Source organism: Phyllobates terribilis, unplaced genomic scaffold (genome assembly GCF_046119375.1).
Source record: "Phyllobates terribilis strain yellow unplaced genomic scaffold, ASM4611937v1 Scaffold_5__5_contigs__length_657084704, whole genome shotgun sequence".
Lineage (NCBI taxonomy): Eukaryota > Metazoa > Chordata > Amphibia > Anura > Dendrobatidae > Phyllobates > Phyllobates terribilis.
Window position 1 is genome coordinate 32,137,200 of NW_027362765.1, and position 12,015 is coordinate 32,149,214.

The following is a 12,015-nucleotide window of genomic DNA, read 5'->3' on the forward strand; positions in this document are numbered from 1 at the left end:
ATATGGGGCATTAATATATAGATAATACTGAGCTCACCACACAGGAGGGAATTATCACCAGTCACCGGACGTCTGCTATATGGGGCATTAATATATAGATAATACTGAGCTCACCACACAGGAGGGAATTATCACCAGTCACCGGACGGCTGCTATATGGCAGCATTAATATATAGATAATACTGAGCTCACCACACAGGAGGGAATTATCACCAGTCACCGGACGTCTGCTATATGGGGCATTAATATATAGATAATACTGAGCTCACCACACAGGAGGGAATTATCACCAGTCACCGGACGGCTGCTATATGGGGCATTAATATATAGATAATACTGAGCTCACCACACAGGAGGGAATTATCACCAGTCACCGGACGTCTGCTATATGGGGCATTAATATATAGATAATACTGAGCTCACCACACTGTAAACCCCTCCTGACCCCACACATAACCTTCCCCTCATCCAGCACCATGACAACCAGCACAGCAGAGTCCTGCATCCACTGAGGCCCCTGATCATGTGACCCCTGACTCCTCCCCTCCTGTGACCTCATCACAGGTCCTGTGCGCACAGAACAGCCATATATGTGGTGGCGGCTCTGCAGGTGGAGGTATGTGGAGATCCCCCATTACTTGGCGCAGGCCGCATTAACCCCCTCAGTGCTGAGACTATTTTGGTGTTGCTACTTTATAAGAATCCATCATTTTTTTAGTTCCTTTTCCTCTGATAGATACATATCACCCAACTATGAAAGACAGCAACATGGCACACATAATACTCTCATAGTACAGTGCCCCCTTTCTTGGCCCTACACGCTATAACGTTCCCACAGTACCACAATCCCCCCACACATTACAATACTCCCACAGTACCCTCACCCCCCCCACACACATTGCAATACTCACATAGTATAATACTCCCACAGTACCCTCATCCCCCCCATAGTATAATACTCCCACTGTACCCCCATCCCACCAAACACAGTATTATGTTCCCACAGTACCACCATCCCCCCATATAGTATAATGTTCCCACAGTACCACCGTCCCCCCACACGCAGTGTAATGTTCCCATAGTAACACCATCCCCCCATATACTATATAATGTTCCCATAATACAGACTTCCCACACACACAGTATAATGTTCCCACAGTATCGGCTTTTCCCCACACATTATAATACTCCCACAATACCGCCATTCTTCCACACAGTATAATACTCCCACAGTACCCCATCCCTCACATAGTATAATACTCCCACAGTACCACCATCCCCCGATAGTATAATGTTCCCACAGTACCATTATCCCCACGCAGACAGTATAATGTTCCCACAGTACAATCATCCCCCCACACACCGTATAATGTTCTCACAGTACCACCATACCCCCACACACATTGCAATGTTCCCACAGTACCGACATCCCCTTGTCGTCACTGCTTTCTGGTTCTTCTATCCTTTAGTATACAGGCCCGGAGAGAATAAGACACAAGACAGGTAGTATGCGTCAACAGACTCTAACTTTATTACAAAGCATAGGGTTTATATACACCCTGGAGGCAGAAACGGATTTACCATATATGGTCCGATCATACAATTTAGCTGTGCAAACAAAAAACTGGTTTCTGTTCTCGTGATGCCTATGCTTGTGTTGAAACATTTAATCAGACACATTCTGATGACTAGCAAGGACACGTTAGTTTCTATTGCTACAAGGAAGGAACATTTAGTTGTTGTTTTTGACCTAAGGTAACCGTCAGACTTATATAGCATAGATGGGGTCTTTGAACTTGGGGGACCTCATCTTCTGCTATAACATTCCGTCCTTTTGTTCCTTCATTTATCAATAAGAATCTCTATATTTTCTTTTTCTTTTAGCACAACGCTGAATACACATTCGAAAAAGCTTAAAAACCAAATAAACCGCAAGACACATTAGCAAAACTTGAAAAATAGCTTGCACTATACCAGCCAACCACCCACCGATACCTTTAAACCAATTGGCGGGATTCAGAAAGGAAAAGGTGTTTGCCCACCAGGAATCCTGGTTCTTGAGGTTGGCCTCATCTTAAAGCTTAATCTCTGTGTGGAATTATTAGCCAAAGTATCTGAGCAGTTCACCCAAAAGTTTATCTCTTCCCATGAGACTGGGACAGCGAGAAAGGGTATGCTAGTGGACGTCACAGGGGCATGTGTACATATCCAACAATTAGAAGTAGTCTGGTTTTGCTCCTTTAGTCCATCGATTAGAGCAAGATGGTGTTTAATGAATCTATTGTCATCTCCATCTGTGGTGCCTAACGTCCATGCACCTGTGGTCGCAAGGATGCAGGTAAGTATAAACAATGTCTTCATTCTTTGTCCGCTGGGTCTCCTAGTATCTTTTTGCAATGGGACGCGTGGATCCAGCCCTCTTTTCCCTCTAGCATAACGGCTGTGCTTGTGGTCAGCAGAGCTTGAAAGGGTCCGTCAAACCGTGGATCTAGGCTTTTCCTCACGTGTCTTTTTATAACCAACCAGTCTCCAGGTTGCAGCGTATGGCTGCTAGAGTCTTGATCTGGATCTGGAAGAGAACTGAAAACATTATCATGTATTTGTTTGATCTTTTTGTGTAAAGCCCTTACGTAGGAACTTAGCACATGGTTGTTCATTTCTAATGGTTGCGGATAGAAACACCCTAGGCTGGGTACGTTGCCAAACAATATCTCATATGGAGAGAGTCCAGTCTTTTTATTGGGCGTGTATCTTACTGAAAACAGAGCAAGCGATAAACAATCCGGCCATGGTTTTCCTGTCTCAGCCATGGCTTTCTGAATTTTTAATTTCAATGTCCCATTCAGTCTTTCCACTTTACCACTACTTTGTGGTGATATGGGGTATGGAATGCTTGTTGAATTCCTAGAGCTGACATGACTTCATTCATTATTTCACCCCTGAAGTGTTTACCTCTGTCACTCTCAATTACCTCTGGTACCCCATACCTGCAGACCACCTCCGCAAGCAGTTTCTTTGCGGTTGCCGCAGCCGTGGCTTTGGCAATCGGGAAAGCCTCTGGCCATCCTGAGAACAAATCAATACAGACCAACACATATTCCCATGATCCTGACTTCGGCAGCTGAATACAATCAATTTGCAGTCTCTGGAATGGATAGAGGGGCCGGGGGGTGTGTTTGGGTGGTGTTTTGACTACTCTACCCTGATTATGTGTAGCACATATCATGCACCCTTTTATCAGTTGTTCAATACAGGTGGAGAATCCTGGTGCCACCCAATGTTTCTGCATCACATTCATCACAGCCGTTTTAGATTGGTGTACCGTCCCATGTAGCATCTGGGCAGCCGCTGAGTACAGTGCCCTTGGAAGGCATCATCGTGTCCCTTTCCCCCATACCCCATTTGCTTCATTCAGGCATGCACCTTCCTTCAACCACTTATCAACCTCCTCCTTCAGAGCCTGAGCCTGCATTTGGGATAAGATGCCCTCTGACACAAAGGGGTTTTTAGGGGCACTTATCTGACGTACTGTTGACCCTTGTTGTGGCTTGCAGGCTGCTGTTTTTGCTGCTGCTTCTGCCATCGCATTACCTCTGCTTACCTGGTCGGTGCGTCTGGTATGTGCTCTTACCTTTATGACAGCTACTTGTTTGGGTAATTGTAGCGCATCAATTAACTGCTGGACCGCATCAGCATTCTTTATGGGGTGTCCTGCTGCCGTCAGGAAACCTCTTGATTTCCATATTGGACCAAAATCATGCGCTATACCGAATGCGTACCTAGAATCCGTGTAAATGTTAACAACACTACCTTCTGCTAATTTACAGGCCTTGGTTAGGGCCCTAAGTTCGGCCTCTTGAGCCGATTGGTGTGGGATCATTGGTTCTGCCTTGATTACTGCATTGAGGGAGACAACTGCATATCCAGTATGGAAAGTACCTGAATCGTCCTGATGACGGGATCCATCTACAAAAAATTCAAAATCTGCATTTTGTAATTCATGTTCAAATACAGTAGGTAAACCTGCCGTTTCTTGTGCCATCATTTGTACACAGTCATGAGGAACATCCTCTCTTGGATCTTCCTTAAAAAGCACAGTACCTGACCCCTCCTTCAGATCGGAGAGAGGTAACAAAGTTGCTGGGTTCAAAGTAGTACACCTCTGTAAAGAAACATTGGGAGGCATTAACAGTGCACATTGTAACCTGAGATGACGTGCTGCTGAGAGGTGAGCAGGTTGCACTTGATTCAATATAGTGTAGACATCATGAGGTGTTAGCACGGTGAGCGGATGATCTAGAACAATGTCTGCAGATTTGTGGAGTAGCAGTCCAACAGCATGCAGAGCACATACACAGGATGGTGCACCTCTGGCTACCGCATCCAATCTGCCACTAAAATAGGCAACAGGTCTCTGATTGTCACCATGTGATTGAGTTAAAACTCCTGCTGCATGTCCAGCTTGCTCGTGAAGGTACAGAGTAAATGAGAGCTCATAATTAGGTGTACCCAAAGCTGGAGCGGCCAAAATACGTTTTTTGAGAGAATAAAAACAGTCTATTGCCTCTGGTGTTAGTACAAAAGGTGTTGGGGTAAGACAGTCATAGAGGGGCTGCATTAAAACAGAGACGGCATGAATCCACTGTCTGCAATAGGAAACGAGTCCAAGAAAAGTTCTGAGGGCTGCAACATTAATGTGGACGGTGAATGCCTGTACTGCTAGTTTACGTGCATTTGTCAAATGGCGGGCTCCTGGTGTAATGCAATGTCCCAAAAAGGTGACTGAAGATTTACAAAACTGAAGCTTATCTTTCGACGCCTTGCAGCCAGCGTGATAGAGAAACAACATAAGTAATATAGTTGCGTTATGACATTGTTTCCTGGAGGGGGCACAAATGAGCAGGTCATCGACATATTGCAGAACAACGATATGTGGTTCAGACCATCCCTCCAGTATTTCCTGCAGACTTGCAGTGTACATTGTGGGTGAATTCTGGGCACCCTGTGGCAACACTGTCCATGTATATTGACTGCCCTGGAACGTGAAAGCAAACAGGTACTGGCAGTCAGGATGTAATGGTACACTGAAAAATGCATTTGCCAAATCGACCACTGAAAAACAAAGAGAGTTAGAAGGTATCTGTGACAGAAGAGTATGCGGGTTGGGCACAACTGGTGTTAGAAGTTCTGTGGCTTTGTTAACCAACCGGAGGTCATGGACCATTCTATATGCGGCTGGTTGTCCTGGCACGCTCTTTTTCTTTACTGGGAACAGGGGAGTGTTGCAAGGGGACTGGGTTTTGACTAGGACTCCCCTGTGTAGTAATTTTTGGACTTGTTGGGCTATGGCATTCTCCTGAGCCGAGCTAAGGGGATATTGCTTCTGTTGAGGCAAGATGGCTCCTGGTTTTAGATTCACCATTACTGGTTGAACTCTTAACCTACCAACATCTGTGTTATCTGAGGCTCAAAAGTCGTAGGGTACAGCCTGCTCCAATATCAGGGGAAAATCGTTTGTCTCTTCTATGCTGGCAATATCTAGTGACATTATTTTGCAAAGGGTGCTTGGTTTTAAACCTGGGGTCATGGTGACGGTGCCATCAGGATGATATTCAATATGTGCTTGTAATTGAGACAATACATCGTTTCCCAAAAGGTTACATTGGCCTCGGGGCGATACCATGAGCTGGCTGTGTACAGTAGCTCCTTGAATTTGCAGGGGAATTTTTATAGTGACAGGGAGCAGGACAGATGGGGAATTGAAAGGGGTGGCAATGACATGATGTGAAAAATCAGTGTCAGTGTACGGCCAATCACCTCGCGTAATTACTGAATTGTCGGCCCCCGTATCTACTTGGAAATCGATTTCATGTCCCTCTGGTAGGTTCACCTGCACTATACAACTGGGAGTTGGGGGTAGGGAGATGAGGGAGTTCATGTGCAAGCTACCCTCATCCTATGGGGGCGTTGTTTGGTTGGCTGGAGGACCCGTACTCTGAGCATCTGGATACGGGTTGGTCCTACAGTCCTTTCTAAAATGTCCTGGCTTTCTACATCCGTAACATAGTCTCTGTCCCCCTCCTGCAGTCCGTCCTCTGCCTCTGTTGTTTCTGGGGGTCGTCTCTACTCTATGTATTCTGGCAGCTCTCTTTGCCTGTATTATGTCATGCTGTGCCCCCTGAGCTATCTTGGCCAAATCCTCTGCCTTCACTGATCTCCACTCTGGTTTACTTGCTTTTACCTTTTCTGCAATCTCTTTCTTTAGTCCGTTCATGAAAGCACTTGCTAATACCCTCTCATTAGTCTTATTTTCAGGAATGAACCCCATTTCCGACCAAGTCTTCCTTAGAGCCCAAAAGTAGTCTTTGGGGTCCTCTTCCTTACCCTGAACTCGGTCTTCTAGTGTAACCTGCCTTTCTCCCTGCCTGTCTTTACATGCTTTTACCAATTCAGGACTCCAGCCGCTGCATTATTGGGTTCTGCGTCTTCGGGTCCGGTCCTATTGTTATACTGCTTGTACGTTTCATCTGTCAACCTATCATAGCGGGCTTCATCTGCCAATTTTCCCTTAATTACCCCTTGTAAATCCAACCTAGTTGCATTGTACGTATCCTGTATGGTTCTTATCATTCTGGCAAAACCCATCTGATTGACTGGGACGGATCTGGCAACTGGGAAATCAACGCCAATTGTTCTGAGGGACTCCATGGTCTATACATTAACATTGTACGGGCTTCTTGGCCTGGAACAACTGCGTCCCCTACTGCTGCTGTTGCTGCTCCCGGTGCTCCTGGCACAACTACCGTCCTCATTGGGAATAGTCTAGCTGGGTGGAGTCTTGGTCCTCCGCATGCCACACAGATATCTACAGTCAAGAGATTCTGCTGTCCACATCTGGGGCAAACCCAGCAATTGGGTTCCTGGGAATTCTGGTACTGGGGTGGGGGTGACGTCGGGGGCAGATAGGGAGGAAAATCTGTCATTCCGGTTTTTGTCAGTCTGTAACATCCGTTTCCTAATTCTTCAATTCTTCCTTCAAAATGAGCGCATGCATTCATCCATACATCCACTGTCTCCAACAGACCCTTATCTTTCAGCCATCCATGATAGGAGTTAAAGAAGGATTTCCATTTCTCTCCGTTCATCTCTCCATTATCATTCATTCCCGCCTTACACAATATTTTGTCAATTCCAATCAGTGCCTGTTTCCCTTCTCTGCGTACTACTAAGTCTTTGGCTGTAACGCCTTCTTTGGCATTTTGGTTCCCCATTCTTTCGGTTCTCCTCACTCAGAGTAGACTCCTCAATCACTTAGACAATGGGCCACAAAGATTTCTGAACCACGCCACTACTTGCCCTCCAGGACTTATACGCCAACCAGAAAAACAGACCAAAAACACCGATCCCGAGACACACCCACAACACAATCATCCGATCCATGCTGTCATTCTTAAGTTTTTCCAAAGGATAGAAGGCAGGACTGACAATTTATCTGAGGGGATTCTACTGGTTCAAAGGGACCTGAGCCAGACAACAATCTGTGAATTACCTGGGAGCCGACCGCTCGGGGGTGAGGGAGTCTCTTCTATGTAGTGATATAATTTAGGTAGAATATAACAGTTATTCTTATCTTAGCGCTGTATATATCACCAACAGAGAGCTTCGCTCGTCCCACATCTCGGACCGGTCGAGCACCCCTGGACAGATTAACTCAGGTCCCTGTTCGGGCGCCAGCTTGTCGTCACTGATTTCTGGTTCTTCTATCCTTTAGTATACAGGCCCGGAGAGAATAAGACACAAGACAGGTAGTATGCGTCAACAGACTCTAACTTTATTACAAAGCATAGGGTTTATATACACCCTGGAGGCAGAAACGGATTTACTATATATGGTCCGATCATACAATTTAGCTGTGCAAACAAAAAACTGGTTTCTGTTCTCGTGATGCCTATGCTTGTGTTGAAACATTTAATCAGACACATTGTGATGACTAGCAAGGACACGTTAGTTTCTATTGATACAAGGAAGGAACATTTAGTTGTTGTTTTTGACCTAAGGTAACCGTCAGACTTATATAGCATAGATGGGGTCTTTGAACTTGGGGGACCTCATCTTCTGCTATAACACCCTTACACATAGTATAATGTTCCCTCAGTACTGGCATCACCCCACACACAGTATAATGTTCCCCCAGTACCACCATTCCCCCATATACAGTATAATGTTCCCACAGTACAGCCATTCCCCCACAAAGTGTAATGATCCCACAGTGCCTTCATCCCCTCCACACATAGTATAGAGCCAGAGATATATATTTGTCATTTTGGTAAGATTGAAAAGTGTCTGTCAGGTCACAAAACCACATGTTTTGCAGATAGTCTGACCATAGATAGTTCTCTATGTATGATTTTGTATACAGGAAAACATACTCGGACAAAGAATGTCAACAATGGTAGGAGCTCTGCTAGATACAAATCTGACATCATGTTGCAAGATCTTGTTCAGACCAGGATCCTGGTACAACATGCTTAGCTATTTTTTTTTTATAATAGATATTATTGCATTGTATGCTAAGCTTTAATTAGTTGTTAAGGTTCCACATTGATCTTTTTTAGTGTTATGTCTGTTTTCATCATATAGTACTTGTCTGTTCATTATTACTTTTTTGTTTGCTCTTAATAATTAGCATATCCACGTTCTCTAAAGCTGGCCATACACATTAGATGGCCATCAGATGGATGTTGATCGACAGATCGTTCTGACAACAGCCATCTCATCAGACTCCCGTGAACACAGGAGTGCTCATTCAGCCGAGCTCTCTTGTGTTCTCTATGTGAAAACTGCTGACCGACACGTCGGCTGGTAACTTATGTCTCAGTGAGCAATGTGATTGGCAGTCCACAATCGGACACGTGAGATCAACATCTCTCCATACCATCAGTCAGCCGCCATCCCCATACACACAAGGCTGGCAGCCGAACCAGTCGATATTGGCAGGTTCGTCCGACATAAGGCTAATGTGTATAGCAGGGCTGTGGAGTAGGAGTCTGTGCCCATTTTGGTGGAGTCGGTATAAAATGAACCGACTCCTAAAATATATAATAAATTGGGTTCAGTAGTTCAGTGCAGTATGGAGTAAATTTTATCGGTCGACCATGACAGCACAACGAGAGAGGGGATCCGCCCACCAAGGACAGGAAACCTACAGGCTTAAAAGGGGGCGGCCCTCCCTCTCGCCTCAGTTTGGTTTCCTGTCCTTGATGGAGGGAACCTATTGCAGGCTCGTGGAAGATCTGGATGGCGACGGCTGTCGAGCAGCGCCCCTATCTGGGATCTGCAGCTACAGCGCTCTGCCAATGCGAGTGCACCCCTATCTGAGAAAGGCACAGCATTTCTTTGCACCGGATATGCAGGGGAGCTGCGCCCCTGTCTGGGATGGCAGCCCCTTTATCTGCTGCAGCCAGTTGCGCCTACTATGGAAGTGTCTGCCATGGTTGGGATCCGGAGTGCAGTGGGACTGCGCCCCTATCTGGGGTAACAAGCCCACCATCCCCCTGGAGATGCGGGTTGCGTGAGGGGGTTGTCCTCATCGACACCCGGCGGAGGTCGGTGTTCCGGGTCCGAGGTATCTGCGACCCTCCTCCCCGACCCAGAGCGGGCCATGGGAGGATTGCGCCCCGTTCCGAGGTAGCGGGACATCGCTGTGAGCGGGGCTTACCTGGGAAGGTTACCGGTATCAGTATGTGAGTGCGGTGTTAACCGCGGTGTAGGCGTCCCTGAGGAGAGAAAGAGAAAAAAAAAAAGAGGATTGTTGATTAGATCTGGTGTGGAGGGGTGGATCAAGGCCTATTTAACTGGCCAGGCACCACGGTTCAGGGCTTCCCAGCTTCATTCTCCCTACCATGGAGTCTGATAGTGAACAGCAGCAGCAAGTTGAGCAGCCGCCATCTCCACCATCTCAGCGGCTGTTTGGGGAGCTCCAAAAAGTGCATCGCCCGCGTGGTTCTGGTAATGCCCGGTCCTCAGGAAAGCGAGGTTCGGCGTCTAGGTCCAGCCATCAAGGCTCCAGCAGGATGGACGAATCTGCAGCCTCCATGGACGATCCCCCGGCTGAGAAGGGTCCTTCCTCCAAATCGGTACCAGCCTTTTTTTTGAGCCACCTGGGTAAGTGATCTTCGAGAAAGTACACTTAAGTAATGAAGTGTCCCTTCTCCCCTTCTAATTTTAATAGGGGAAGAAGTGTACCTCCAAGGCCAAGCATATTCAGTGTGCATTATGTAACTCTGTCCTTCCTGACTCATACCCTAAAAAGTTATGTCAGTCTTGTATAAATCAAGCGCTGGCAGAGGAGGCCCCTAGTCTAACATTGGGATTAAAAACCTTGGTCAAATCCGAAATTAATAAAATCCTCTCCAAAAAAACTAAAGGAAAGGTGGACACAGACTGTGAAGTCTCCCTAGTCCCGGATGACCCCCTGTCCTCAGCTTATGAGTCGGACTCGGACGACGCAGCCTCTTCCTCATCCACTTCCTCAGATAGTGGTGTGGGTCAGAATTGTTTTCCCCTTAGCGAAGTCGATGGTTTAATTAAGATGGTTCGGTCGACCATGGGTATTACAGATGCCAGACTGGAAAAATCAGTCCAGGATGTTATGTTCAGGGGGCTGGGACAAAGAAAGAGATGAAGCTTTCCCTTTAGCGAAAAAATTCAGGACTTGATTCATAGTGAATGTAAAAAGCCAGAGAGAAAAGGTACTCTGCCTCCGTTCTTCAAAAGAAAATACCCCTTTGAAGAATCAGCTTCTTGCTCCTGGTAGAAAGCCCCCAGAATAGATGTGGCTATTGCTAAGGCATCTAAATGTTCCTCTCTCCCCTTTGACGATATGGGGGCTCTTAAGGACCCCTTGGATAGAAAGGCTGACACTTTACTCAAGGGGAACTGGGAAGCATCTGCAGGGGCCTTAAAACCCGCTTTGGCCGCTACTTGTACCACCAGGTCCCTAATGATATGGCTGGACCAACTTGAATCCTATCTAAAAAATAACACCCCCAGGAAGGAGATTTTGGCGGATATGTCTCTTCTACAGGGGGCAGCGGCTTTCCTGGCAGACGCCTCTGCGGATTCGGTCAGATTGGCAGCGAGGTCAGCCGCTATGTTCAACTCAGCCCGTAGAGCCTTGTGGCTGAAATGTTGGCCGGGGGATATTCAAGCAAGAACGAGACTCTGCACTATTCCTTGTGAAGGAGAGCATCTTTTTGGGCCGGTCCTGGATGAGCTTCTGGATAAAGCGAGTGACAAAAAGAAAGGTTTCCCTAGCTTGTCTATCCCCACGTATAAACGTCCTTTCCATAGGAGAAGGTTTCTATGGAAAAGACACCAGAAGGGTCAGGAGAAATGGGAAGACCGCAGACCGAAAGGTAAAGGGCTCCTGTTCGGCTCTTCTTCTTCTAACCAAGGCCCCCGGAAACCGAGTCAATGACTCGCAGCCCAGGTAGGGGGGAGACTGTTGGGCTTCTTACCTGCCTGGACAAAAATTTCTTCTAGTAACTGGATCCTTGGTCTGGTAGGTTTCGGTCTGAGATTCGAGTTTCGGCAGATTCCTCGTGGGAGATTCATCTTGACCCCAAACCGTTCCTCAGCACTTGAGCAAAGGGCCCTACAAGTGGAAGTCCTGAACTTGGTCCATAAAGCGGTCCTAGTAGAAGTCCCGACAGCAGAAAGGGGACTAGGATTCTACTCACCTCTCTTTTTGATTGCTAAGCCTGATGGGTCTTTTAGGTGCATCATTAACCTTAAAGCCCTTAATAAATTTTTGTTAGTTCCCACCTTTAAGATGGAATCCATCAAATCTACAATAAAGTTACTTTTTTCAGGTTGTTACATGGCAGTGTTAGACCTAAAAGATGCCTATTACCATGAACCTATACATATGGACTTCCAGAAATACCTTAGGGTGGCCTTGATCATAGATGACGAAATTAAACATTTCCAGTTTAGAGCCTTACCGTTCAGTCT

The 12,015-nt window shown here is 46.5% G+C and overlaps 1 protein-coding gene across 2 annotated transcripts in view; it reads left to right on the forward strand.

Annotated features, from left to right (window-relative positions):
• Positions 1-531: 531 nt before the first annotated feature.
• LOC141271839 (uncharacterized) overlaps positions 532-12,015 on the forward strand; it is a 35,005-nt gene continuing 23,521 nt past the window's right edge. The window contains exon 1 of one of the 2 annotated variants that reach the window (XM_073682024.1): positions 532-616. The gene's annotated coding sequence lies outside the window, so the exon portion shown is untranslated. Of the gene's footprint in view, positions 617-1,908; positions 2,063-12,015 lie in introns of those variants that run through there. The other variant, XM_073682025.1, reaches the window with a different exon arrangement.